General features: G+C 43.0%; 1 protein-coding gene across 6 annotated transcripts in view; it reads right to left on the bottom strand.

Annotated features, from left to right (window-relative positions):
• Nucleotides 1-27,388, bottom strand: part of GRIK4 (glutamate ionotropic receptor kainate type subunit 4) — a 416,055-nt gene that overhangs the window by 77,865 nt on the left and 310,802 nt on the right. The window lies entirely within an intron of this gene.

Here is a 27,388-nt window from a genome sequence, read left to right as displayed (position 1 = left end):
AAAACAAATGTGGGGGGGGTGAGTAAAAATTGTAGTGATTTTAGAATGTGTTTGAACTTAATTGACCATCAACTTCCAATAGACTGCTATAAACATAGCTTGGTATATAGGAAGCACGTGGTAATCACAAACCAAAAATCTGTAAGAGATATACAAGAAATAAAGAGAAAGGAATCCACACATAACACTATAGAAAGTCATCAACATACAAAAGAAGAGAGCAAGAGAATAAGAAAGGAAGAGAACTACAAAAACAACCAGGAAACAATAAAATGGCAACAACTATAGACCTATCAATAATTACTTTAAATGTAAATGTACTAAATGCTCCAAACAAAATACATAGGGTTGCTGAATGGATGGAGATTATATATATACACAAACGAACAAAAACAAAACCCACAATATCTGTACATATGCTTCCTACAAGTAATCCAGTTCAAATTGAAAGACACACACAGACTAAAAGTAAAGGGATGGAAAAATATATTGCGCGCAAATAGAAATGAAAAAAAAAAAGCTGGGGTAGCCACACAAAATCAAATAAAATGAGTTTTAAACAAAGTCCATAACAAAAGGCAAAGAAGGGCATTTCATAATGATAAAGGGATCAATCTAACTCTTATAAACATCTATGGAACCAATGTCAGAGGACCTAAATATATAAAGCAAATATTGATGGAAATAAAGGGAGAGATCAACAGTAAGACAATAATATAGGGGACTTGAACACCCTACTTACATCAGTAGATAGATCACCCAGATAGAAAATCAACAAGGAAACAGTGGTCTTAAATCAGATGGACTTAATCAATACTTTTAGAACATCTCAACCTAAAGCAGCAGAATCTACATCTTTTCAAGTGCACATGCAACATTTTCCAGAATAGATCACATATTAGGTCACAAAACAAGTCTCAATAAGTTTAAGAAGATTCAAATTATATCAAACATCTTCTCTGATCACAATGGTATGAAACTACAAATCAATTACAAGGAGAAAACTTAAACAAAAACAAAAACACCAACATGTGGAGACTAAACAACATGCTACTAAACAATGAATGGATTAAAAATGAGATTAAGGAAGAAATCAGAAGATACCATGAGACAAGTGAAAATGAAAACACATTGACCTGAAATCTATGGGACACCACAAAAGCAGTTCTAAGAGGGAAATTCATAGCAACACAGGCCTACTTCAAGACCTTATACCTAGAGGAAGTAGAAAAAAAGAACAAACAAAGCTCAAAGTGAGTAAAAGGAAGGAAATAATAAAGATCAGAGTGGAAATAAATGATACAGAGTTAAAAAAAATAGAAAGGATCAATAAAACCAAGAGCTGGTTTTTTTTGAAAAGATAAACAAAATTGATAAACCTTTAGCCAGACTCATCAAGAAAAAAAGAGAGCAGACCCAAATAAATAAAATAAGAAAGGAAAGATGATAAGTGATAACCTACACCACAGAAATACAAAGGATTGTAAGAAAATGCTATGAAAAGTTAGATACTAACAAATTGGACAACTTGGAAGAAATAGATAAATTTCCAAGAAACATACAATTCTCCAAGACTGAATCAAGAAGAAACAGAAATTTTGAATAGACTGATAACTACTAACAAAATCGAATCAGTAATAAAAAAAACTCTCAACAAACAAAATTACTGGACCAGATGGCTTCACAGGAAAAATTTACAACATTCAAAGAAGAATTAATACTTATCCGCCTCAAAGTAGTGCAAAAAAATGAAGAAGAGAGAAGGTTACTGAGCTTATTTTATAAGGCCAGTATTTCCCTGATATCAAAACCACACAAAGGTATTACCAAAAAAAAAAGAAAAAGAAAAACAAAAGAAAAAAAAAGAAAATTATAGGTCAATATCTCTGATGAACATAGATGCAAATATCCATAACAAAATGATTCACAAACCAAATTGAGTGTACATTAGAAAGATCATTCACCATGATAAAGTGAGATTTATTCCTGAGATGGAAGGTTGGTTCAATATCCACCAATCAATTACTGTGATACACCGTATAAACACAATGAAGGATAAAAATTATATGATCTTATAAATAGATTCAGAAGAAGCATTTGACATAATCCAACATCTGAGTATGATAAAAAGTCTCAGCAAAATGGGGATAGAGGAAAATAGCTCAATATAATATATATATGACACCCACAGCTCACATCATTCTCAATGGTGAAAAGCTAAAAGCTTTTTGTTAAGATCAGGAATAAGACAAGGATATCCACTTTCACCACTTTCAATCATTGTAGTATTGGAAGTTCTAGCCACAGCAGTCAGACAAGAAGGAAAATTGGAAGGGAAGAAGTAAAGCTGTTATTATTTGTGGATGACTTGATACTATATATATAAAGAACCCTAAAGATTACACATACACACACACACACACACACACAATTAGAATTAAAAAATGAATTCAGTAAAGTAGCAGGAGACAAAATTAATATTCAGAAATTGGTTTAATTTTTATATACCAATAATGAACTATCAGAAAGACAAATTAAGAAAACAATCCCATTATAACTGCATAAAAACAAAACAAAAACACCCCACCTAAGAATACATTTAATCAAGGAGGTAAAAGCCCTGTCCCTGGAAAACTATAAGACACTGAAAGAAATTGAGGATACACATGAATGAAAGGATCATAGATAGGAAGAATAAACATCATTAAAATGTTCATACTACCCAAAGCAATCTACAGAGTCAGTTCAATCCCTAACAGAATATCAATGGCATTTTTTTCACAGAACTATCAATAGAACAAATGATCTTAAAATTTATATGGAACCAAAAAGATCCCAAATAGTATCAGTGATCTTGAGAAAGAAGAATAAAGTTGGAGGTAACACACTACCTTGATATCAAACTATACTACAAGACTATAGTAATCAAAACAGCATGGTACTAGCATAAAAACAGACACAGAATAGAGTCCAGAAATAAATTCACACCTATATGGTCAATAAACCTATGCCAAAGGAGGTGAGAATATACAATGGGGGTAAAGACAGTCTTTTCAATAAACGGTGTTGGGAAAACTGATCAGATATATGCAAAAAAATAAATAAAAATGAAACTAGATTGCTTTCTTACCTCACATACAAGAATAAACTCAAAATGGATTAAAGACTTAAATGTAAGATCTGAAACCATAAAACTTGTAGAAGAAAATATAGACAGTAAACTCTTTCTTGTTTTTTTCTTTAAAGAATTTTATTAAAAATAGAGCTAGTGTACAATATTATATTAGTTTCAGGGGTATACTATAATTATTCAACATTTATATACCTAAAGAAGTGATCACCATGATAAGTCCAGCAACCATCTGATGCTGTACACTATCACAATATTATTGCCTATATTCTCCATGCTGTATATTACATTCCATTGACTTATTTGTTTTATACCTGGAATATGGACCTCTTATTGCCCTTCACTTTCCCCCCTTTTAGAATTTTCAATTATAGTTGAAATTCAGTATTGCTGTATATTAATTTCAGTTGTATAGCACAATGTTTAGACATTTATATAATTTAAAAAGTGATTCCCCTGACTAGTTTAGTACTCTCCTGGCACTATACATAGTTATTAACCACATCATTGACTATATTCCCTATGCTTTACTTTATACCTACATGACTATTTTGTAACTACCAATTTGTACTTCTCAATCCCTTCACCTTTTTCACCCTGTCCACCAAACTCCTCCCATTTATCACACCAACAAACCTAGTGCCCATCTGACACCCATACATAGTTATTACAATATTAACGATATTCCTTATGCTATACCTTACATTCCCATAACTACTTTTTAACAACCAATTTGTACTTCTTAATCCCTTCCCCTTTTTTCACCCACACCCCCAACCCCCTCCATCTGTCAACTATCAAAGTGTTTTCTAAATCTATGAATTTTGTTGTTGTTGTTGTTGTTTAGATTCCATATACCGGGGGTGCCAAAAAATGTATACAAGTGTGGACACTTTGGTCCACGTTGCTCAAGCAGTAGTTTGCTATAATCAGAAGTGTCACTGATAGTAACCACTTAGAGCACTTCTTGTAATTGCAGGAGTCAAACGTATTCATCTTTTGCTATTGGTATATATTCAGTATTACAATTTTAATACAGTTTTCCTTTCTTAAAATGTGTATACATTTTTTGGCACCCTCTGTAAAAGTGAAATCACATTGCATCTGTCTTTCACTGTCTGAAGCTCCACTCAGGACAGTACCTTCCAGGTCCATCCATGATGCTGCAAATGGCAAGAACTCATTCCCTTCCATGGCCAAGCAATATTCCATTGTGTACATATACTACCTACTCTTTATCCATTCTTCCATTGATGACAGGCTGCCTCCAAATCTTGGACACTGTAAACAATGCTGCAATGAACATGTGGATACACAGGTCTCCTTGAAGTAGCATTTTGAGTTTTCTTGGATAAATATCCAGAAGTGGGATTACTGGGTCCTTCTTTGTCTCTTGTTATAGCCTTTGTTTTAAAGTCTATTTAAAGCTATCCAGCTTTTGTTTGTTTGTTTGTTTGTTTGTTTGTTTGTTTCCATTTTCATGAATTAACTTTCTCCATCCCTTTACTTTCAGTCTCTGTGTGTCTTTCAATCTAAAGTGAGGCTCTTTAAGCAGAATATGTAAGGGTTTTGTTTTCTTATCCATTCAGCCACCCTATTTTTTAATTTATTTTTTTATTGTTAGTTTCAGGTGTACAGAACAATGCAATAGTTATCCTTTTCACCCTCACAAAGTCACCCTATATTTTGATGTGAGCATTTTTTTATATCTCTCCTCAGGCAAGGGAAACAAAAGAAAAAAATAAACAAATGGGACTACATCAAACTGAAACTTTTTACACAGCAAAGGAAACCATCAACAAAACAAAAACACAACCTATTGAATAGGAGAAAATATTTGCTAATGATATATCCGATAAGGGGTTAATATCCAAAATATATAAGGAACTCATACAAGTTAACACCAATTAAAAAAAAAACCAAAAAAACATCACCACCACCAACAAAACTACCCCCACGCCAAAAGAAATCAGATTTTAAAAAAATGAGCAGAGGAACTGAATAGACATTTCTCCAAAGAGGACATACAGATGGCCAATAGACATATGAAAAGATGCTCAACATCACTAATCATAAGGAAAATACAAATGAAAACCATAATGAGATATCACCTCATGCATGTGATAATGGCTATCATAAAAAAATCAACAAACAAGTGTTGGCGAGGATGTGGAAAAAGGCAAACCTTGTGCACTGTTGGTGAGATTGTAAATTGGTACAGCCACTATGGAAAAACAGTATGGAGGTTCCTCAAAAAATTAAAAACAGAACTACCATATGACTCAGTAATTCCACTTCTGGGTATTAATCTGAAGAAATCTGAAAAACTAATTTGAAAATATATATGGAACCCTATATTCATTGCAGCATTATTTACAACAATCAAGATATGGAAGCATCCTAAGTGTCCATCAATAGATGAGTGGATAAAGAAGATGTGGTACATATATACAATGGAATATTACTCAGCCATAGAAAAGAATGAAATCTTACCATTTGTGAAAAAATGGTTGGACCTAGATAGCATTATGCTGATTGAAATAAATCAGACAGAGAAAGACAAATCCCATATGATTTTGTTTATATATGGAATCTGAAAAACAAAATAAATGAACAAAACAGAAACAAGCTCATTAATACAGAGAACAAATTGGTGGTTTCCAGATGGGAGGAGGGTTGAGGGGCTGGGTGAAATAGGTGAAGGGTTAAGAAATACAAATTTGCAGTTAAAAAATAGTCACGGGGGTATAAAGTACAGCATAGGGAATACAGCCAATAATATTGTAATAACTATGTGTGGTATCAGATGGGTATAGGCTGATCGGGGTGATCACTTTGTAAGGTACATAAATATCTAATCATTATGCACAGGTGTTGCACACCTGAAACATTACATTTCATATCGAATTTAGAAATGCATAGATGTAATTTTTTCCTTTCTAAGTTTATGGACTCTCTTAATATTCTCCTCAGACGCTTGGGTGTGCATGGACCCCAGGAAAAGAACTTACAGGGATTTTCCAATTTACTGATAATAATTCCTTGCCACAGTTCACCAGGCATTGTGTGATATGACAATGTCCTGCTACCCACTTACCACACTCTAGCCTTGCTGGCCTTTGTCAACTTCTCAAACACAAGTTCATTTTCACCATGGGATCTTCACATGTACCCTTTCTTCTCACTGGAGTGCTCTGCCTGGGCCCTGGATAGGCTGTCCTTTTCACACTGTTCAGATCTCAGAGTGAACTTCCCCGAGTGACCACCTACAGGATCCCTGACACTCTCTGTCTTATTATCCTGTTTTATTTTCTTCACAGCAAAAATCACAATCTAAAATTGTCCTGTTTATTTATTCATTTAGTTGTTTATTGCCTGTCTAGAATGCAAGCTCGAAGAGGCAAGCTCTTGTTTGCTGTATCCACATGTATCTCCAGAGACTAGAAAAATGCCTGCACATGGTGGGCACAAAAGTAACATTGGTTGAATGAAGCCATAATCAAATGAATGAATAAATGAATCAAAGAAAGCAGAGTTCAGTTCATGCTATTCTCTTACATTGACTCTGAGCTGGGGACCCATTTTGTAGTATAGTGCTTCAACTAAGAGCACACGTTCTAGGGTCAGCCTTGGCACTTGCCAGCCATGTAATCTTAGGCGAGTTACCTAACCTCTCTGTATATCAGTTCCATCATGTGGAAAATGAGGATTGTAATAATACATACTACATAGGTATGTTGTGAAGACTAAATGAATTAATAGATGAAAAGGACTTAGAATAGTACCTAGAATAGGAAATGGTATAGAAGTGTAAGCTATTATCATTATTTTTGTTGCAAGTTAAAGAATCAACTTCAATTTTATTTAAAAATTTTACTGTTTCAAGAACATCTAAGTTCTGAAGAGAATGCAAAGAAATCCCATGACTGGAAAACCATTGTGTATAAATATGTTATACAGAATTTATGTAGTTGAGATGTGAAAAGGATACAGCATGAGAGTATGGGTTTAGGCAGGTTACATGAAAGCGGTGAAGCCCTGAGAAGCCTGACATCTGCTCCCTCACATTGCATCAGCACTACCATCACCATAGTCATCACACCTGATTTTCTGAAGACCGATTAACAATTTATATGTCAAATAAAAAAAAGAAATAGAAGCTATATAAAATTTCAGGATGGTAGCCTCATTTCTAATCCAAATGCTCCCTTTTTTCCCAATCAAATCGATAAAACTTCCAGCTTATATGACCATGAAGTCATCAATAGACCATGTGATAAGAGACACTGAATTTCCACTGGGGAGTTCACACCCATTTCTGCTAGTCTCCCATCCCTGATGGCTGCCAAAAAAGTTGGGTAAGGTCTGGGACACAGTGTGAGGCTTTGACATTGAGCAAAGCTAACTGGACCACATGGGGAATCAAACTTGCAGCCCTGACCTTATAAGCAGAGGGCTTGCGCTGACCAAGCCGCTGCACATCTGTGAGGGACCTATGGGTTCCAGGCCTGTGTGGGGGGCTGTGTAAAGTATGCTCAGGCAGACTCAGACCAGTGGCTTCTGCTACTGGAGGAATCTGTCAGCACCACTAAGCTCACAGTGCTGTCTTTCTTTTACTTGTCTTCACACTTGTCAGCCTTGCAATTAGGATTGGTATGATTCCCAGGCCTGTTATTAGAACTGTTTCTGTTGGGTGAGATAATGTACCACAATTGCTGGGAACATTGCTGACAGCCATAGAGAACTTCCATGGCCTTTCCCCATTTCCCCTCTCAACTGCATGCCTATGACCCCCTCTACTGCTTACCCACCCCTTACTGTCCTGCTGGACAGAAGGGAGGGTAGGGTCCCAGAGACCAGCCTCAGAGACCAGCCTCTGAGCTGCCCAGGAAGGGTGAGCAGTGATCTCAATGATTAGATCTATGAATTAGAGAGCATCTAGCCTTTTCCTCATTTCTTATCAGTATATACACAAGTCAAAACCATTGCAAAGGGCAGTAGGGCATTTTCTCAGAGATCCCTGCAGATTTTTGAGGAGGAGAGCTAGAAATGTCACTGTAAACCTTTGGCCACTCTTCCTGGGTGATGAAGCATATCTGGTTTACTTTAGAGAGATGTTCCACCTTGTTGACATGGTTCATGGGCCCCACAATAATAATGTTCCCCAAAGTCCTTCTTCACAGACTTCATTTGAGCCCCACAACACTCAAGATCAGCAATAGAGACAATTTAGAGACAGAAGAATGGTGCTCAGAAAAGCTACGTGGTATTCAATTTGGGAGAATGGTTACCTTTGAGGAAGAGCGGGGTCATGTAGAGAGTGAAAGGGGGCATGTTGGGTGGGGGATGGGGACAAGGGGTCTTTATGGTGCCGATAAAGGTATATTTCTTGACCTGGATGGGTATATCCAGGGTATGTCTTACATAGGTATATCCCCTTTGTAATAATTCATCAAACTGACATGACTACATATGCATATTTCAATAAAATGATTTTTTAAAAGCTAAGTGATTTGCCCAAGTAGAAGAGAGAATGGCCACCTTCAAGCCTGACACTGAGCACCTTGTTGACTCCTTAGAAAGCATAGAAGGTACACAAGGGACTGCAGTGGCTGCATTAATTGGGCCATGGTCTGGTCATTTCGCACATGAAAGAAGTGTAAGCTCAGGCATGAACAGTCCTGTGTATCTCTGTTTAAACATCTGGGTGGCTTTTAATTTAAGAAGGGCTAAAAGGAACATCTGGTTGTCTTCACTAGATTTGCATTTGCATCTGGACAGAGAAAAGTCCAGATCCCTTCTGTGGTCCAAACAGATGAACAGATTGTGAAAATCCCTAGGAGCCAATTCCCTGTCTGCAGCAAATACCAGACAAAGCCTTAGGGGGAAGCCTGGCCTCCCTGCTGGGAGCTGCAATTAGCCTCTAGTACAGCAGTTCTCAACCTGTGGGTCGCGACCCCTTAGGTGGTCGAATGACCCTTTCACAGGGGTCGCCTAAGACCATCGGAAAACAAAAAGATACTTACATTACGATTCATAACAGTAGCAAAATTACAGTTATAGAGTAGCAACGAAAATAATTTTAACCTGAGGAACTGTATTAAGGGGTCGCGGCATTAGGAAGGTTGAGAACCGCTGCTCTAGTACTTGCCAGCCCCCACCTTAGATAGGTCTTAAAACCCAGAGAAGAGGGAGAAGATGCTGTCCTAGATTTAACAGAGATGCTCTCAGTGTTTAGTGATAGAGAGCTGTCAGAGGGCCTCAGGTTAAAGTCTGCCTCTTGTTAGCTGTGTGACCTTGGGCAAGTTACTTAGCTTCTCTGAACTTGTTTTCTCATGAATAAAGTATGAATGGTAACAGTTTCTACTTCATAGGGTCTTGTAAGGATTTAGTGAGTTAATGTAAAGACCTGGCACAGAGTCAATGTTCACTGCTGTTGTTATTATTATGTTGTTCCTGATTCTGGCATCCTGCTTCTATCCTCTGTCCATTCCCTTAAAAACCTTGAGACCTCACCTCTGCTTTGGGCTACACCATTCAGTCTGGTGGTGTTTTCTGAAGGCCGAGCCCTTCTACCTGATTTGCTCCTACTGACATCCCCTTCACTGTTGGCCAGGCTGACACCAGATTACCCATTTGCTGTGCTTACTGACCACACCTACCCTCTGTTTTGATTTCCTGCCTGTATCCCACTCCCTGGCAGCCAGCAAGGCCTCCAGTCCGCTGTTTTTCTGCCGTCCAGAACATGGCAGTTCTGCTCAGGCTATGTGTTGGATTTGGATAAGGGCTCCATTTGCGAGAGCTCATAGTACCTCTCTGAGCAGTCCAAATTCATTGAATGGACCTCATGCTGACATTTAAAAGGATCTAGGCTTTTGTTTTGTTGCCTAAATTGCAAATGTAGATACAGCTGGAGCAGGAGTTTGTCATCAAGCAAGGAAGCATATCTGAGGGCTGCAGGAGATAAAGAATAATTCCATAGATTCTGGAAAGGGTGGAGCAGAGCGGGGCTCCCAGGTGGCTGCGTCTGTAGCTGCCAACACTGGCATGACCGAGCCAGGATTGGCTCCTGTGCTGACAAATGGAGGGATGGCAGTTGATTCTGACAAGCTATAGGATGTCAAGAAAAATGGTCTGTGAATAAGCCCCTGAAAGCATGTATTGATTCTGGCCAGGAACTGTGAAACGGCGAGGCCAAGCCATGGCAACAATCAAGTTAAACACCATAAGACCTTCTGGTGCAAATTCATTTCTGTGAGTGAGGGATGGCCAGAAGACAGAAGGAACTGTCACATTTGGATGCTTTCAAGCAGGGCTATTTCTTCATAGGAAGGCAAGGGGTGTGCAAGGCCTACCTGCTGGGGCAGGGTAGGGAGCCCAAGCAGCAGGATTTGATGACTGAGGTACTGCTAGGAAAACAAAGCATGGTAGGGGCCTGCCGAGTGGCGCGATGGTTAAGAACTCGCTTGGGATGCCAGAGGGCCTGGGTTCGGATCCCACATGTGAGGGCCAGTGACACTGCTCTCAACAGCTAAGATGCTGAACAACAGCTCAAACTAGAGCTGGGCTGCCGTGAGTCACCGGCGACGGCGTAGGCTGCAGCCCCTGTGGCAATGAGTTGCCATGGGCTACCGTGTGTAGCCAGCAGCCAGCGTGAGCGGCCATCCAGAAGCCGGCGACTGATCTGCCTCGCCCAGAAAGAGCGCAATGATGGTGCCAACTTGGGCCAGTGAAGCGACGTCCTCCACAACTAGACTGAAGAACAAAACGACAGCAACTTGTCTGTTCCCCTTCCCCCGATTCCCCAGCACTGTTCCCATCCCCCCAATTCCCCAATAAAAATCTTTAAAAAAAAAAAAAAGAAAGAAAACAAAGCATGGTATGTGTTCAGGACATCTCTGCATAGTAACTAAGAGAACACATTGTGGACCCATCTGAGTTTGGAACCTGATTCTGCCACTTCTCAGCCATGTGATCTTGGACAAGTTAACTTAACCTCAGAGCCTCAGTTTGCGGATCTATAAAATGGGAGTAATAACACTTTTCCTTGTAAGGTTCTTTAAAGATTAAATGAGATAATATTTGCAAAGCAATTATTAGCACTACATCTGGCATGTAGTTAGCCCTCAAGAAACGGTTCCCATTACTATCTTTAGAACAATTTCCAGCCAAGACAAGCAAAAGGTCAGCACAGGGAGCCACAAGGGGTTGAGCACAGCACATGGGAGTCTAGTCTCAGGTGAGAGGACTCAGAAGTCCAGACAGGTGATCTGGGTACCTGCTCCATGATGTTCAGGCTGCTCTCACCCCTCCTCACCAACACACACAACTCAAGGAAATAAAGCCCGAAAAGACAATGAGAAAAGGTTTATTCCAAAGGCATTTGGAGAATAAATGTATGTGTGGTGGGGGCTGAGCCGATACCCAGTTAGGCAACTAGCTTCAAGAGTGAAGAGAGGTGAATCTGTGACTTCGGAACAAATTAGATGACTGGGGGTCAATTTTAGAGTCAGACAACTAATCCTGGGTATTCCCAACCCATGAGGAGAGAACAGAGGGATGAGGTTGCTTAAGTTCATCTTTCTCAAGACAATATTGCCTTGGAAGTGGGGTGGGGTTGAGCAGACAGCGGGGTGAGCTGAAGGCCCAGCTGTGGGGAAGCTGAGGAAGGCACAGCCCAGGAAGGGGAGGCAGCAACTTACAGGAAGAGTGTGGAGTCCCCATGGCTGCAATGGGAGGGCAGCCCAAGAGAAAACATCATCTCCTGCACCTCCAATGTGCTAAATGCATCAGCACATCTGGGCCACTGGAATACTTTCCCTCTTACCAGTCAAAGTGATCATCTGAATACCTTCAACTGATTCTCAACATGGGGTTGTTCTGTCCAGGCTGTGAGATCCTTGGGGTCAAGGACTATAATGCTTAGTTTTTTTACACATGCCTTCACAGCATCCAATTCATCCACTCATCCATCCTCTCTTCCATCCATCCATCCATCCATCCATCCATCCATCCATCCATCCATCCATCCTGTAATAACTGAGTGCTGTTGTATGCTGGGGCCTGTTCCAGGTGATACCAGTGTAGGGATGAACAAGACAGATGTGGTTCCTGATCTCAAATAGCTAGTAAAGGGAGATAGATAGATACTATGTTAACAAATGTAAACATAGTAACATTTGTTACTATGGGAACAAATAGTCCCATAATCAGCAAAATGATTGTAGATGGTTATAATTTCTTTGAAAACAATACAACAAAGTAATGTGATAGAGAATGACTAGGAGTGAGAATAAAGGTCCCTTAGGGTGCCAGAGAAAGAATGATTTTCAGAAGAGGTAATACCTGGCTTAGATCTAGATAATGACATGGAAACAGTAGATTGGTGACTTGGGGGAACAGGTTTTTGACAGAAGGAAGAGCAGATGTAACGGCCCTGGGCTGGAGTTGAGCAAGCTATGTTCAAGGCCCCAAGGAGGGCCAGAAAGGATGAGCACAGAGCGTGAGGGTCAGCAGATGGGAGATGCAGGGCTTTGTGAGATTTTGATTAGTTCTTCAGATCTAATTTTCCTGCAGAGGGCAAGAAGGGATGGGGCTAGAGCAGCACTTCAGGCCAACACCATTGCACATAACCTTTGGAAGGCTGCTGGACCTCCCCACTATAAAAGCACAACTGGACACGTGGTGCTTCAGTTTTGTGTCGGTCAGTCATGCTATTGTAGTCTCCAGACATGATGCAGCAAGGAGAAATTCTCCCAGGGAAGCCTGGGAGAGGGAAGGATCAGGCCCCGGAGGAGCATATCTTACTGGATCAGGTGGACATGCGTGCGCATGTACATGTGTTTGAGGACAGATGGTGAGAAGGCTCAGGATCTGAGCTTTAAGCCCCAAGAGGAAGTGTAAGTGGAGCCTTATGTGGAGAGGTGGGTAACGGACGACAGGGGAGGAGAGGAGAGGGCAACGTGCACTGAGAGCTTGCATGCCAGGCACACTTCAGAGATTACTACAGTTCATTGACCTCTCTCACAGTAACTTGGGGATGGGTGCTACATTTCCATTTTGAGGCTGAAGATATGGAGGTCAGACACACTGGGTGACTTGTCCAAGCTCACACAGCTGCTATCCGGCAGAGCAGGGATCTGTACCTAGGTGGCCAGCAGGGAGGGAAGGGGTGTGAGGACAGACAGGGGGGTAAGCACCATCAGTCCTCCCGTTTCACTAACAACTGTGTGCTGGTGACTCCCAAAGGGAGCTTGGGCCCAGCTCTGCCCTCACGCTGGCCTTCCTTACCCATGACTTACTGCACTTCTTTCAACCTCAAAGTCCTGCCGGCTCTTCTGATCCGTGCCATGTACGCCTCATCTTTGCCATCTAAAGCTACTCTTTTCCATGTACTGTTTCTCAGTTCGTGAGTTTACCAGCAACCTGTCACCAAAACCAAGACCGGGAGTTAGCCTGGAGTCTTCCCTCTCCCTCCCTATTCAGCCCGTCCCCATTTAATAAGCAAGCCCCATCCGTGAAATGCCTGTTGAATCCATTACTGCCCCTAGAATCTTAACGCTGCTACCAATGCTGCTTCAAGGCTTCATTTGAATTATTCAGGAGTCCCTGCCCTGGTCTTGCTGCTTTCAGTTCCTTTCCACTCCATCCGCCCATTAAATGGCACCAGTGGTTCTCAAATTTAAACACGCATCAGAATCACCTGGGGTGGGGGGCTGTTAACAAGCAAATTGCTGGGCCCCACTCCAACGGTTCTGATTCATTAGGTGTGGGTGGGACCCCAGAAGGTGGATTTCTTACAGCTCCTAGGGGATGCAGCTGCTACTTTCTCAAGCACCACACTTGGAGAACCACTGCTCTAGAGTCTATTTCTATACCAAAGATCTAATCATATCATTTCCTTGCTTAAGAACTCCAGCAACTCCCCACTATCTTTAAAATACAATCCAAACTCCTTACACTGATCTTCACAATCTGGCCTCTTCTTGTCTTCCAGCATCACCTCAAGCTACTGACTTTCCTTCAATCTATATGTGGCCACAGGGCACTATTCATGTTCCTGAAACCTGTCGTACATCTCAGACTCCGCGTCTTTGCCCACACAGTTCTCTCTGCCTGTAGCTCTTTTCCCCTTGGTGCTTGTTAAATTCCTGCTTCTCCATCAAGGTCCAACTTGACTGCTACTTCCCTTAGAGGCGTCACAGTGTGTTAGAATGACCATGGGTTTTTAATGCCAGGCAGGCTTGGCTTTGAATTTCAGATCAATCGCTTGTTAGTCACACGACTAACAAGTCATGTTAGTTAACATGCTTAACTCCATTAAGCCAGAGTTAACCTCAGCTTCTTCACTATACAAAGTGAATAAGAATGTTTATCTTGTAAGATTGTTATTGGAGAAGAAATGTTGCATGATAATCTCCTAGCAGATAGTAGATATTCAATAAACAATAGCTATTTGTACCATTAACTCTACTCTAAAGCCGTGACTGCCTTCCTGGAGCTGAACTATTTCCTTTTTGCTCTATGTTCCCATAAGCTTTGTATATGATTCCATTTTGCATATGTCACAATCTATGGTCTCATTATTTTTATACACTGGGTCTCATTCCAAGTATAGTTGGGGCCATTGCATGAATTATAAAAACTGATCCTCACAGCAGACTTGGCAAACTACAAGCCTCTTTGTAGGAAGAAAATCTACACATGGATACAGCCTCACACCAGAGCACATGCTTGGTGAGCAGTGTGAGGGCTAGTTTCAGGCCCCATTCACCACTTGTACAATATACAACCTAGATAACTTGGAGGCTCTATGTATATAGAATGTGAGCTCAGTAAAAGTAAGAGCTGTATCTTAACCACCTTAAGCCACAGCTGATGCTGAATCAATGCATCGAGGGGCAGGTAATATTGGCCAAGGACAGCAAATATATCAGCAGGGTTAGTAGGGCCCTAGCCTCAGGTTCAGGAATATGATCCTTACTCCTGGGGACGAGGGAGTGCAGGGACCAAGGTTTGCAACATCAGAGATGCAGGCTTGGGGAACAATCAGGCGCTGAATAATTAGAACTGAGTGGTGAATGAGAACATGTTTTGGGGAACAAGGCAGAGGTTAAGTCCCTGCATGCTGAATTGGAGCTCCTGAAAGCACTCCTAAGAGCAGACTAGAGTCTGGTACATGGCGGAGCCTGCAGGTAATGTCTCACCTCTGCCATGTGGGGTGGGCAATCAGGACTAGAATATTCTTAGAAGACATTAAGACACATTTTCCATTGCTTCATTTCTCACCCCTTCCCCTAATCAATCAACTCCCTACTGCTCTTCTCTTCTGTTTAACAGCAAGACAATCTCTTAGAAGGCTTTCAGATGTCTTAATTAATATATTTTCATTTCCTCTGCAGATCACTCACTCCCTTTAGTAGCTGGCACTTGCTGGGGAAGGTGGAAACAATTCCCAAGAAGTGAGCCTTCTGACAAATTTCCCAGGCTGCTTCTAGATGCCCATGGAATTTGGAGGGGTACTCAGTCTTAAGAGGCTGAGGTAGCACTGAACATAAGTGAACTCCTCCTCCAAGCCCCTGGAGATTCCCATATCAACTCCTTCCGTGGAAAAGAAGCATCGCTGGGATGTAAGGATGGTAAGACAAAGCCCTGAGGTCTTTTCCTGAATCGGGGGCTGACTTCTGGGCCTCATGTTCCACGATCACTGGGAGGGATCAGGTTTGAGATCGCTTTACAGGAGATAGGGATTGAAGCTGTGCACCCTCGCAGATGATATACAGTGTCATTCCTTGGTCCTGCCCTGCTCAGCGTTCCTGGAGCAAGGCACTCGTATTTCTTGCAGCCACACTGAAGCAAACATTTCTTTTACGTATCTGTACTTCCCCTACCTTCATACCACCTAGTCTACAAACCTTCAAAGACAGAACCAAATCTGATCTGTTCTTTTAACCCCAACCTCTAGCACAGTGACCAACATATAATAGGTCTTAAATGACCATCCGTTAATTGGTTATTTGATTGCCTGGGTTTCTAAGCCTTGGGTTGACAGTTGGGTTGACACAAACCTGCTGAGGCATGAACTCCCTAAGTTTACGCGAGGAATACTTATCACACGGTGCCTTGTTCTGCATGATTTAAAGGGACAATTTATTAACACTTTACTGTGTTCTGGGCACTGTGTTAGGTGCCTAAGGATGTCAAGATGAAGAAGATACTGTGCTTGCCCTCAAGGAGCTGGCAGTCTTACTGCCACTAAGACTCCATTCCAGCAGTCCCCCTTCGGAAGTAATTTCTGCCTCCTCCTCGGCTATTCAAGTACAATTTTAGTGTGTATTTCTAATACAGCACTTATCCCATACAACCTGGAATTAAATAATTTCAGCTTGTCTATCTGCCCTTCTAGCTAGAGTGCTCCTAACTGAAAGGGGCCTGGTTTCAAATCTTAGCACTTCCAGGTGTTAGCCTCTCTGGGGTTGAGTGCTCTTAGTCTATAAAAAGGAAGTAGTTATAATAACACATACTTCGTGGACTGAGGATATAAGTATCACCCAAGTGCCCCTTTCAGGCTGGCCACTCAGTACCACCTCCTTTATTGCCATTCTCCTGGGCCAGCCTATTCCTTCCTCACCATTCCTTTTGCAAGAAGACCCAGAAGACAGAAAGACTGGACTCAAATCATTCTCTGTTCCAATCACCAGTTCTCACACGCCCCTTGTGATGCAGAGAGAATAGCATAAGATTAGGGTCTGGATACGGTATGAGTCTGGGCTATGACCACTTGCTGTGTATCTGAGCTTGTGTTAGCTACTGAATTCTCTGAGCCTCCAAGTCTTCATCTGTGGAATGGAGGACTAATTCCTGCCTCTCCGGCATGTAAGGATTAGATAAAATAGTATGTGTAGAGCTCCTACGTAGTGTCTGGCCCTTATCAGGAACTATCAGCCCTCTTCCCTGCGACTCCCTTTCTCTCTGGGCGGCTCAGCTTTGAACTAAGAAGAGATGTGACCAAGTGTCTGCAGCAGAGGAGACTCACTCTGATTCTCCACAAAGTCAAAGGAAGCAAGAGGAAGGAGCAAACCTGAAGGCTTTGGCAGAACTCTCCGCTGTATGTGGGGCTCACACTGCCCACAGGCTGAGGCTTCTGGAGAGAGTACACCTCACCCTGGAGTGAGGAGCTAGGAAAGCAGTCAGAGACAGAGACAGGAGCACCCCGCTGTATTGCTGGCAGCCTATAGTCATCTCAGCAAGAAGGGGAAGTGGTTGCAGTCTGTAACCTGCTTTCATTGGCTTTTTATCAGGCTAGTGTAGGACTGGCATGGCAGGAGAGATCCTCTGAGAACTCAAAATAAGACAGAGTGGTGGAAAGTAAGGGAATGAGAGAGGGGGCATGAAGGCGGGTGTGGCCTAAGATGCAGTCCAGGGCCCTGGCCCTTTTATTCTCAAGGACAGCATTCTGTGAATAGTGAACAGACAAGATGGACTTCCTCCATTCCCAGATTTCAGGGGGGTTGTGCGCTGGGACGTGCATCCCTCAAGAAGCTATTCCAGAACGGACCTTTCCCAGAATCCAATAGCTATTCCTCTTCCCCTGAGAGGCAAGGCTACCTGAACCTGTGCTTACAAGCTTAAATGAAAGGGAAGCTCATCCCATTCAGTAGGTCCTAGGATTAAATGCTAAAACCCCCACACTGTGGCCATCTTCTCCTGGGCATCCTCACCACCACTACCTTAATTCAGACCCCATCCCATCCACCTAGGTCACTGGACAGCTGTCTAATGAATATGCCTCCATCTGTTTTTCCCATCTCCAGTCCATCCCCTTCTCACCTGCTGGAGTAACCTTCGGGAAGCAAAACCAATCATGTCACTCTCCTCTTTGAATGAAACAATCAGGCCACCTTGCTCATCAATAGCTCCCCATTAGCACTCTGGACATAGTTTAAATATCCAAACATATACCTCCTGTCACACTGGCTCCTGCTTACAGCCTTACTTTCCTCTGTTCCCTTCCAGGCCTGACTCCAGCCACACAGAACCGCTTGCATGCCTGGCATCCATCTGTGCATTCGCTGCACCAAGAGTACCCTTCCCCACTCTCAATACTCCACTCAGTTGTCCTTGCCTTGGTGAGCCCTTCCCTGCTCACATCTGTACCATTCCTTCTCCATACTTTTACCAGACCTACCCTTGCCACTCACTACCCATGTGACCTTGAACAGGTTCCTTATCTGCTTTGCAAATCATTTTCCTCATCTGCAACATTGGGTTATTTTGAGGACTAAATGAGTTAATACAGTCAAGTGTTTAGAACAATGTCCGGTCTGTAGGAAGCACTTAATAAATGTCAGCCATTATTATTATCATTATTAATACTATTTACATAGCGTGTATCACACTGTACAATAACTCTTGGTTTACTTGTGTTTTTGGGTAGATCCTGAACTCCTTACTGGCATTCCTCACATCCAAATAGTGCTTGTCAGAGAGTGGGCACTTTGATAAATGAATGAATGAATGATTTAATTATCATCGAAACCTATCTCTTCCCTATTTGAATACATGCAGAAACCAGAACTTAATGGGGAAAGTAAAGCCCTCCCTGAGCTTGGCTATCACTTGGGGAAAGACTTGACTTGAACACTCCATTTTAGCCCCAGGATCAGTATCTCTATTTTAAAGAATAGAATTCTATGACCTATTTGCAGTTAAAATAGTCTCTGGCTTCAGGTGAAAAGTAATCCCAGGGGACTAGTTGTGGTGTTTTTCAGCAAAATGTCTCTGGACAACCTTCTCAGTGGATTGAGGTCATGGTTAGCCCACCTCACAAGTCTCTGGCAAACTACTCCATAATCCTTTCTCTTAGGGGCCCAGGAGGGAAAAATGGAATGAGGCATTTCAGCTTCATTTACACGTAATTCATCAAAATGTCACTGGTAAGAGCTATTTGATGTCAAGGCTTGTGAGTCTTGATGCTAAGCCTTCCCAAGCCCTTTCCTTTGAGCCTACATGTACCATTCTGCCAACATGGGGTTGAACGCCAACAGTGTGATTGTTTCTGAACTTTGAAGCTGGAAGGGGCTCTAGCTCTTCCCCAGTGTGCTTTACTCTCTCCCAAGTTGCACTCTGAGGATGTGAAATGCAGTTTCTCCTCTTCAGGATGGCAGTGCTCAGAGCTGAACTGACAAGAATGCCTCACCCACACTGGGTGAGAGTGGAAGGGGTCAAGAGGTCATCTGTCCAGTTCTTCCAGTGTACAGATTAAGTGCAATCCCTTTATGGGCCAGAGTCAGACTTGGGTACCAAGTTCTGGGTACCCTCCAAATCCTCTGCTTAGAAAGACATCTCAGAAGTAACTGCCAGTTGTGGCTGGAGGGAGATGAGGCAGTAATTCCATCAGGAAGAGGCTGTGTGCTGTTGCAGACTAGGACTCAGGAGCCCATGTTTCACCTCACTTCTGCCACTCAGTGGCTGTGGTACATTGGGTCAATCATTTTGCACTTCTAAAAAAAAGCCTCAGGTTGCTTATCTATAAAATGGGGGTAATAATATTTACTTCACAGAGTTGTTGTGAAGGATAAAAGCTAATGCTTGTGAGAGCAGTTACAAACACAAAACCAGTGCCCAAATGTAAAAGATGACTAAGACAATATCCAGGACAGATATGAGGTGCGATCTAAAAATATGGTGAATATTTAAATTAAAGAAAAAATGATTACAGTAAAAGACACATTTTAATCCCCCTCAAAATACTCCCCCTCGCTTTAAACTTATCCTATCGTTCTTGCCACTTTCTGAAGCAGTTCTGGAAGTCCTCATTGGTGTGTGTCTTTAGTTGCACTATTGTGGCTGCCTCGATGTCCTGAATCGATTCAAAACGTTTACCTTTCATGGTCATTTTGACTTTGGGGAAGAGCCAGAAGTCGCACAGTCCAGATCCAGTGAATAAGGTGGATGAGGACACACCATAATGGTTTTATTTGACAGAAATTTCCGTACCAGAAGCGATGTGTGACATGGAGTCTTTCCGTTGTGATCTAAAATTATGGTGAATGCTGCTGCCGAGTGCCATCCAATGGAAAAGCAGGAATCTTCAAAATGGGGAATGGCACTTCAAACATTAGTAACAGTGTGTGACAAGTTTCAACTTATTCAATGCAGTCAGTTGGATGTGAGCTATGGTTGAGAGAAGGCATGTTTTTTTTTTGTTTTTTTTTGTTTTTTGTTTTTTTTTAGCTGAGCCATCCTGCTACCTGTTGGCAGCTCAGCGGCTACTCAGCTCGGGCTGGACTCGAACCGCTGTTGCTCAGAGCTCAAACTCTTGAGCGAGCTCTTAACCAACTGAGCCACTCGGCCGGCCGAGAAGGCATGTTTTAAAGTGTACCATAAATCATCCTCCATCATGCCAACGTTCCGTGTCACACATCACTTCTGGTATACAGCCATTTCTGTCAAATAAAAACATGACGGCGTGTCCTCATCAACCTTATTCACTGGATCTGGCACCATGCAACTTCTGGCTCTTCCCCAAAGTCAAAATGATTCAGGACATAGAGGCAGCCACAACAGCGCAACTAAAGATGCTCACGAAAAAGGACTTCCAGAACTGCTTCAGAAAGTGGCAAGAACGATGGGATAAGTGTGTTCGAAGTGATGGGGAGTATTTTGACAGGGGTTAATGACAATGTGTCTTTTACTGTAATCAATTTTTTTATTGAACATTGAACTGTATTGTTGAATCACACCTTGTAGACCCCTGAAGGCAGTAGTTCCCAGTTATCTGCTGTGGGAAGAAGCGCTGTATCTTGGCAAGAACTCCAAAACCTTTTCATGAATGTTTCATTCCTCCACCTTCTATTCTGCTTCCCTGACATTGTTCCAGCCATGCAAATGTCCCTGCATTTCCCTGTATGGGGCATATTCTCAACTTGGAGTAGCCACTTCCATATACTACAGTAGTTCCCTTTATCCACTGTTTTGCTATCTGTGGTTTTCAGTTACCTGTGGTCAACTGTGGTCCAAAAATATCAAATAGAAAATTTCAGAAATAAATAATTCATAATTTTAAACTGTGTGCAATTCTGAGATGAAATCTCACACTGTCCCACTCTGTCCTACCTGGGATGTGAACTGTCCCTTTGTCCAGCATATCCATGTTTTATACACTACCCGCCCCATTAGTCACATAATAGCTGTCTTGGTTATCAGATTGACTGTCGGTATTATCACAGTGCTTGTGTTCAAGTAACCCTTATTTTACTTAACAATGGCCCTAAGGCACAAGATTAGTGATGCTGGCCATTCGGATAAGCCAAAGAAAAACTGTAAACTTGATCATAGTTATGAATGCGTGTATATATAGGGTTTGGTACTACCCATGGTTTCAGGCATCCACTGGGGGTCTTGGAACGTATACCCCACGGATAAGGAGGGACTACTGTATTTCATTTTAAACAACAGCCAACCTCGCAGCTCCACAGCTCTCTCTACCCACAACCCTTTGTCTTGTTTTACCCTAAAAACTCAACTTCTTTAAAGAGTGTTCCGCAGGATTCAACCTCTGCAATCGGATCTCAATCAAGCCACCTACTGAAACTGCTGTTGCCAGTGACTTCTGTATTGCTAAATCTGATGAATGCTTTTCTGTGCTTCCTTGCAAGCGAAAAAAAACTTCTTTACCCATTCTCTTTCAGCAGCCTTCACAGGCTCTCCTCCTCTACCTCCCTCTTGAACATGTGTTTTTCTTTCCGGGTGATTCTTCTCTTACTCATAGATTCAGTAGCCACCTAGTAGTCACCACTCACTCTAGTATCTATAGCTTCAGTCTGCTGAGCCCACTCTAGTCAACTCTGTTGAACATTTTTACCTGGATGTCCAAAAGACATTTCAAAAGCTAAAATCATCCTTCGCTTTCCTCCGAAAACCATTTTTTTCCTGAATTTTTCACCTCAGTGACTGGCACCACCATCCACCCAGATGTCCAAGTCACAAACCTGGGCGCCCTCTCACTGTACTTCCCCTTTCTCGTGGGCCACATCCATGTGGTCCTTGAGTCCTGGTGACTTGTCTATTAGTTTCCAACAGGTTATAAAATAGTACATCTACTCTGGTCCCGTTTTACCAAAAAAACACACTCGCTTAAAATATAGTTATATTCATTAAGAAGTCAGAAGGGATGACACGGAAATGTTAACTATGGGTATTACTGGATGGTGGAATTACAAATATATTTTAAAAACATGTATATTTTTAAAAGATTGTATACCTCTCTGTAAAACTATATTTAAGATAACCTTTGAATGTGTGCCTTCCTCTAACTCCCAAGTTACTTTAGGTTCTCATTAGCTCTTGCAACAATGAGAGCCTTGTGCCTGGTTCCCCTGCCTCTAATCTTGTCTCAGTTCCCCCCACCCCTCCATGTTCCGTACTGTAGAAGGCCATATAGGCCCTTCATCAATAGCCACTGCCTACTCCCTGGCCTCCTTTCCCACCACACTCTGTTCCATGCACCTTCATGCCTTGGAGCTTGTGTTCCCGCCCTCCTGGCATGCTAGTTTCTCTCCATGTCCTTCCTGTATCTGGCCAACTTCTTCTCATCCTTAAAGATTCAGGTTGAGCATCACCTCCTAGATGTCTTTCCTAGATGTCCCAAGCAGAGTAAGGAGCCCTTCCTCCTGTTCTCTGCACTGTACCCTGTACTTCCCTAGCATCACCTTTCTTACTCCACTTTTACCCAACTAATCCCCCATCAAAGAGTGACCCAAGGGCTATCCTATTCATCTTTGTCCCTGAATACCTTGAGCAATTTGAATTAAAAACTCATTTTAAATCCATTTATTGGGGGTTATAAAAGATGACCCTTGAGAGTGTTCCTGGGGTATCTTGTTCTTCAAGCTATTCTGGTCTATCTTCTCCTCTCTTCCAAGTACACCTCCACCAGGACACACCATCCCTGCTGCACAGGCCTGCTATGGGCTTAGCTGTGAAGGACATGACAGGGGTAAAATGAATCCAAACTCCAGAGCCTCCCAGTCATCCTTCTCATCTCCACTGCTCAGACACAGCACTAGGGGTGAAAGGCCAGTTTATGTGAATCCACTTGTTTTCACCAAAACCACATTCTCACTTTTAATGGGATGATGTACATCAAAAGCCATGCTCTAATGATTTCCAAACATATGCAGAAAACATGCCTTAATGGTGGAAGCCACAAGTAATATGCCACGTGTCTAACCCCAACAGCCTTGGGTAAGCAGGTGATAACGGACACGAGAAGACTGAGACTCTAGAATGCCCACAAGAGATGACCCAGACCTCTATTCTTTACTCCATGGTCACTCAGACATCGAGGAAGTTACTGCATTCTTCAAATTCGCTGAAGAAAGAGATTCTGTAGTCGGCCACGAGCACCTTGCTAGGGGGGTTCTCCTTATACCAAGCCTTCATTCCTCCCGCTGCAGTGTCAGCTGCGCTCACTTTGCCCATTGTCCAGGCGAAGCTGGTAGGCAGCCCTGAACACACACATTCGGGGCACCTCGTCCTTGTACACATTCCCTTTCTTCTCCCAAGTGCCACATGTGCTGCACTAGTGAGCAGCTCCAAAGAACCACACGTGCCAACAGGATGACTGCTGAGTCCTGGCACAGAGGCACTAACTCAGGACCTCTGGACCCCCCATAAGAGATCTCTGGCTTGCCCCAGCAAACGATGCAAACAGTGGTTTTCACTCTTCACTGTTAACAGGTGATTGGCTTAATTTTATTTTTGTACCGGGGAATACATATTCCTTGAACAAGAGGAGGGGCATTGAGGGTACCTAAAAGAGCCTAATAAAAACCACTCATGGGCCAAATCAACTAATGCTCACCCTGGGTTCACTCAGCCATGAGGACACGTCCGCTCAGTGTTACCAATAATCCTGCAGGCACAAGGCCTGGCACCCACTGCAGCCTAGTGATCCACAAAGGGAAGTGTCATCTCCACCAGAGGAAGGCTCATCGGGTTCTCTCAACTTCCTTCGTGGCTGGGACCACATCATCATGATGTCCGACCCTCTTCTTGGCTGGCCTGGCCCACTGTGTTTGCTCTTCCTGACCCTTCATGTTGCCTCACATCATTCCATGTGCCATGTTCTTCTAGCCTCCAGCTCTGAGGCTTCCTTTGGCTGCTGAGATGTGAGGATGTGCAGGATCTCTTGATAACCAGGCATGCACTGGCTCCTCCAGCTGCAGACAAGGCTGCAGGCAGGGAGGGGGGTCTCCAGTTCACACCCACTCACTGGATCAGCACACCTGATGTGGCTAGTACTGACAGTGCTGTCACCATTGCCTTGGGATCTGACTTCTTTGAAGGTGGCCAGAGGGTCCTGGTGCACAACCCAGTATGGGGGAGGGGACGCCCAATGGAGTGAACTTCAGCCAATGAGAAATGGGACTCAGCAGGTAACTTCCCTCCCTCCCTCGATGGGCTGTTCAGTGAGGCAGTAATTTCATAGGGCATCTCCGCAGACTGACAATCAGCTGTGCTTGGTGCAAAGCCCTGGCCAGCACAGTGAAGTCCTCCTGAGATATGCTCTCCCTTCTTGCCTGCCTCCTCCCCCTTTCCTCACTTCTTGATGTCTTAAAATTGCATTCCCTGGGTTAGCATGTGAGCTTTTTCCTTGGGCTCTGCTTTCTTGAAAGTTTAGCCTAAGACAACTCTTATACTTTCTGTATGTCAAACACTGTGTGAGCACGTGTATGTGCCTCTGTGTGTGTGTGTGTGTGTGTGTGTGTTACTTTAAATCCTTACAAAAATTCTTTCCAGATGAACACTGAAGTCTTGGGAAAGGGTTGGGAAGGGTAAAGTAAACTGCCCAAGAACACATAGCTAGTAAGTGGACAAATGGAAACTTTAGCTTAGGTCCATCTAACATCAAGATTTCTGCTTTCTCAGACCATGAGCACTGAAGTCACAGACCAGGGCTTACATGCTGGCTCTAAACTTACTAGATGGGTGATCTGTGGCAGGTTACTTAACCTCTCTGAGCCTCCCTTTATTCCCTCACCTGTATAAGTGACAGATTTAGGTGCAGTGACTCTGAAGCCTCTTCCAGTTGGGACATTCAGTAGCCCCAAGGCTCTGCTGTTACAGCCTCTGAAATGTTTACGTGCAGCTTGGAGAAGGGGTTAGGCAGGATACATCCAGGCCTCAGGACTATTGTAATCCCAGGGGGACATCTTGGCAGACCTATGAAAGCACTGAACCTGGGGAAGGAGGGGTCCTGGAGTCACCCACATCTGCCCAGGATCAGTCCCAGTGGCATACAGACACGCCGACCTGTTTGTCAGAAGTCAACTGCAACATCGTTTCCCAAGGGAAGCCTTCCCTCCTCCACCCCACGCCGCTCAAGACTGGACCCTGCTCGCTCTCAGTGTTCTCATAGCTCTTTCTACTGCATCTCCCCTGCACTTAACACAGTCTGAAATTATACATGAATGTGATCATTCATTAATATCTGTCTCTCACTGGTAAGATTCACGAGGGCAGTGAATCAGGTTTATTTTGTCCCCTATTATATCTCCAATATTTAGAATCATGGAAGGTGTTCAATACATATTAAATGAATGGGTTGAATTAACTAATTAAGGCTATGCAGCCAAGTCTTGGTGAGACCAACAGTAGCATTTTGGCTTGAAAGCCAGTCTGGGGTGAATGGTAAGATTCTTGTCTGATTGCCTAAGTCAGTCAGTATGTAGCTGCATGTCCTTGAGTCCCAGACTCCTCTCCTCTTCCTGCCAGTCTGTGTCACAGCTCATTAGGGGGCTGATAAGGGGATGGCTGTGTGCTGACTGTGACATCCCCGAAGTCACCCTACTAGTCATCAGGCAGCCCAAGGTGGCTGAAGCAACTGGATCAAGGTGACCGAGTACACTGGTGAGAGGGGAAGGAAAAGACCTGGTATTTCAGCTTTCTGTGTTTACACTGCTGGGCTGCACCTCTGCTATGGGATCAAAGCAGGAAGACTGGCTGTTTCAGGCGGGGTCTGGGGCTGTAGAGATAAACAGCATGTCCTTTTCTGCTGAAGCATGGTATCATCAGCAGGGTGGGTTTCAGTCTCAAAGACAGCAGACAGCTCCCTGAAGAAGTCTTCACCCCCACTTCCCCCAACCCCTGCCCTTGTGAGATGCTTCCAGGGCTCCTCCCTAGGCCTTCTGCAGCCTTCTGCTGACTAGTCAGCCCTCTACTTGCAAGCCTCTCCCTGCGAGCAAGGCCTCACTTCTGAACCAGCTCACTCTGGACTCCAGAACACTGGGCAGTTCCCAGTTCCCTGAACAAGCCTTGTTGTTTACCCTGGGGCATCATTGCAGATGCTGTCTGCACTGCCAGACAAGCTCCTAAGCACCCTCCTCCTGAGCTTTGGAATGCCCTTCCCATGCTCTGGTCTGCGCAGAACTTTTCACAGTGCTTTGTCAAGAATAGTTCATTTAAGTTTCCAACTAATATTTGAACCTTGGGGACTAGGATTAAAAAACAATTATCTCATATCCCAAGGTTGATACAGTTGAGGGTTAAAATCATATTAATTCAAGATAAAGGGAAGGAAAAAATAAGGAAGAAGAAAAAAAGAAAGCAAGGGTGGAAAGAAGGGAGATGTGGAGTAAGGGAGGAGAAAGAGGGAAGACAGAAGGAAGGACCTGGATTTATGTGTACCTTTCCTGGGGACATCAAAGTCCAGCTGAGGTAGTATGCTACAGTGGGAAGAATGCGGACTCTGGAGTGAGACAGATCTGGGTTCAAATTCCAGCCTTGTTTCATACTAACTGTGTGGCTTCAGTCATTCAAGTTCTCTGAGCTCCAGGTGGCTCATTTGTAAAGTGGGGATAACTAATAGCTAAAAGATATGTTTAAAGAGGACTAGAAATAATGTATGTAAAGCACCTTGCACATTGGCTTTTGCTGGGAGGCTGCAGGAGATCTCCCTGCAGGGCTCCGTAGTTTGACTCAGGTTGGATTACAGAGAAGAAAAGGGATTGATTGGTTCAAGGTCACGTTAGGAACCCAGGTCTGTGCTCTCTGCACTGGGTACCCATTACTTATCTTAACCATAAAAACTCAGTTATGGAAATATGGAAGTGAAGGAATAATGATTTAATTAATTTTTAGAGATGTTAATAGTGTGTGCCAAAAAAACAAGAGATTTCCCCTTGGAAGAACTTCCTATGTCCTTGCTCTAACCTAACAGATGACTGACATTCTATGATGCTCACCTGCATTTTA

Source organism: Hipposideros armiger, unplaced genomic scaffold (assembly GCF_001890085.2).
Source record: "Hipposideros armiger isolate ML-2016 unplaced genomic scaffold, ASM189008v1 scaffold_1020, whole genome shotgun sequence".
In the NCBI taxonomy this organism is placed as follows: domain Eukaryota; kingdom Metazoa; phylum Chordata; class Mammalia; order Chiroptera; family Hipposideridae; genus Hipposideros; species Hipposideros armiger.
The sequence above is the reverse complement of the archived record's forward strand: the minus strand, read 5'-3'. Positions and strand labels throughout refer to the sequence as shown.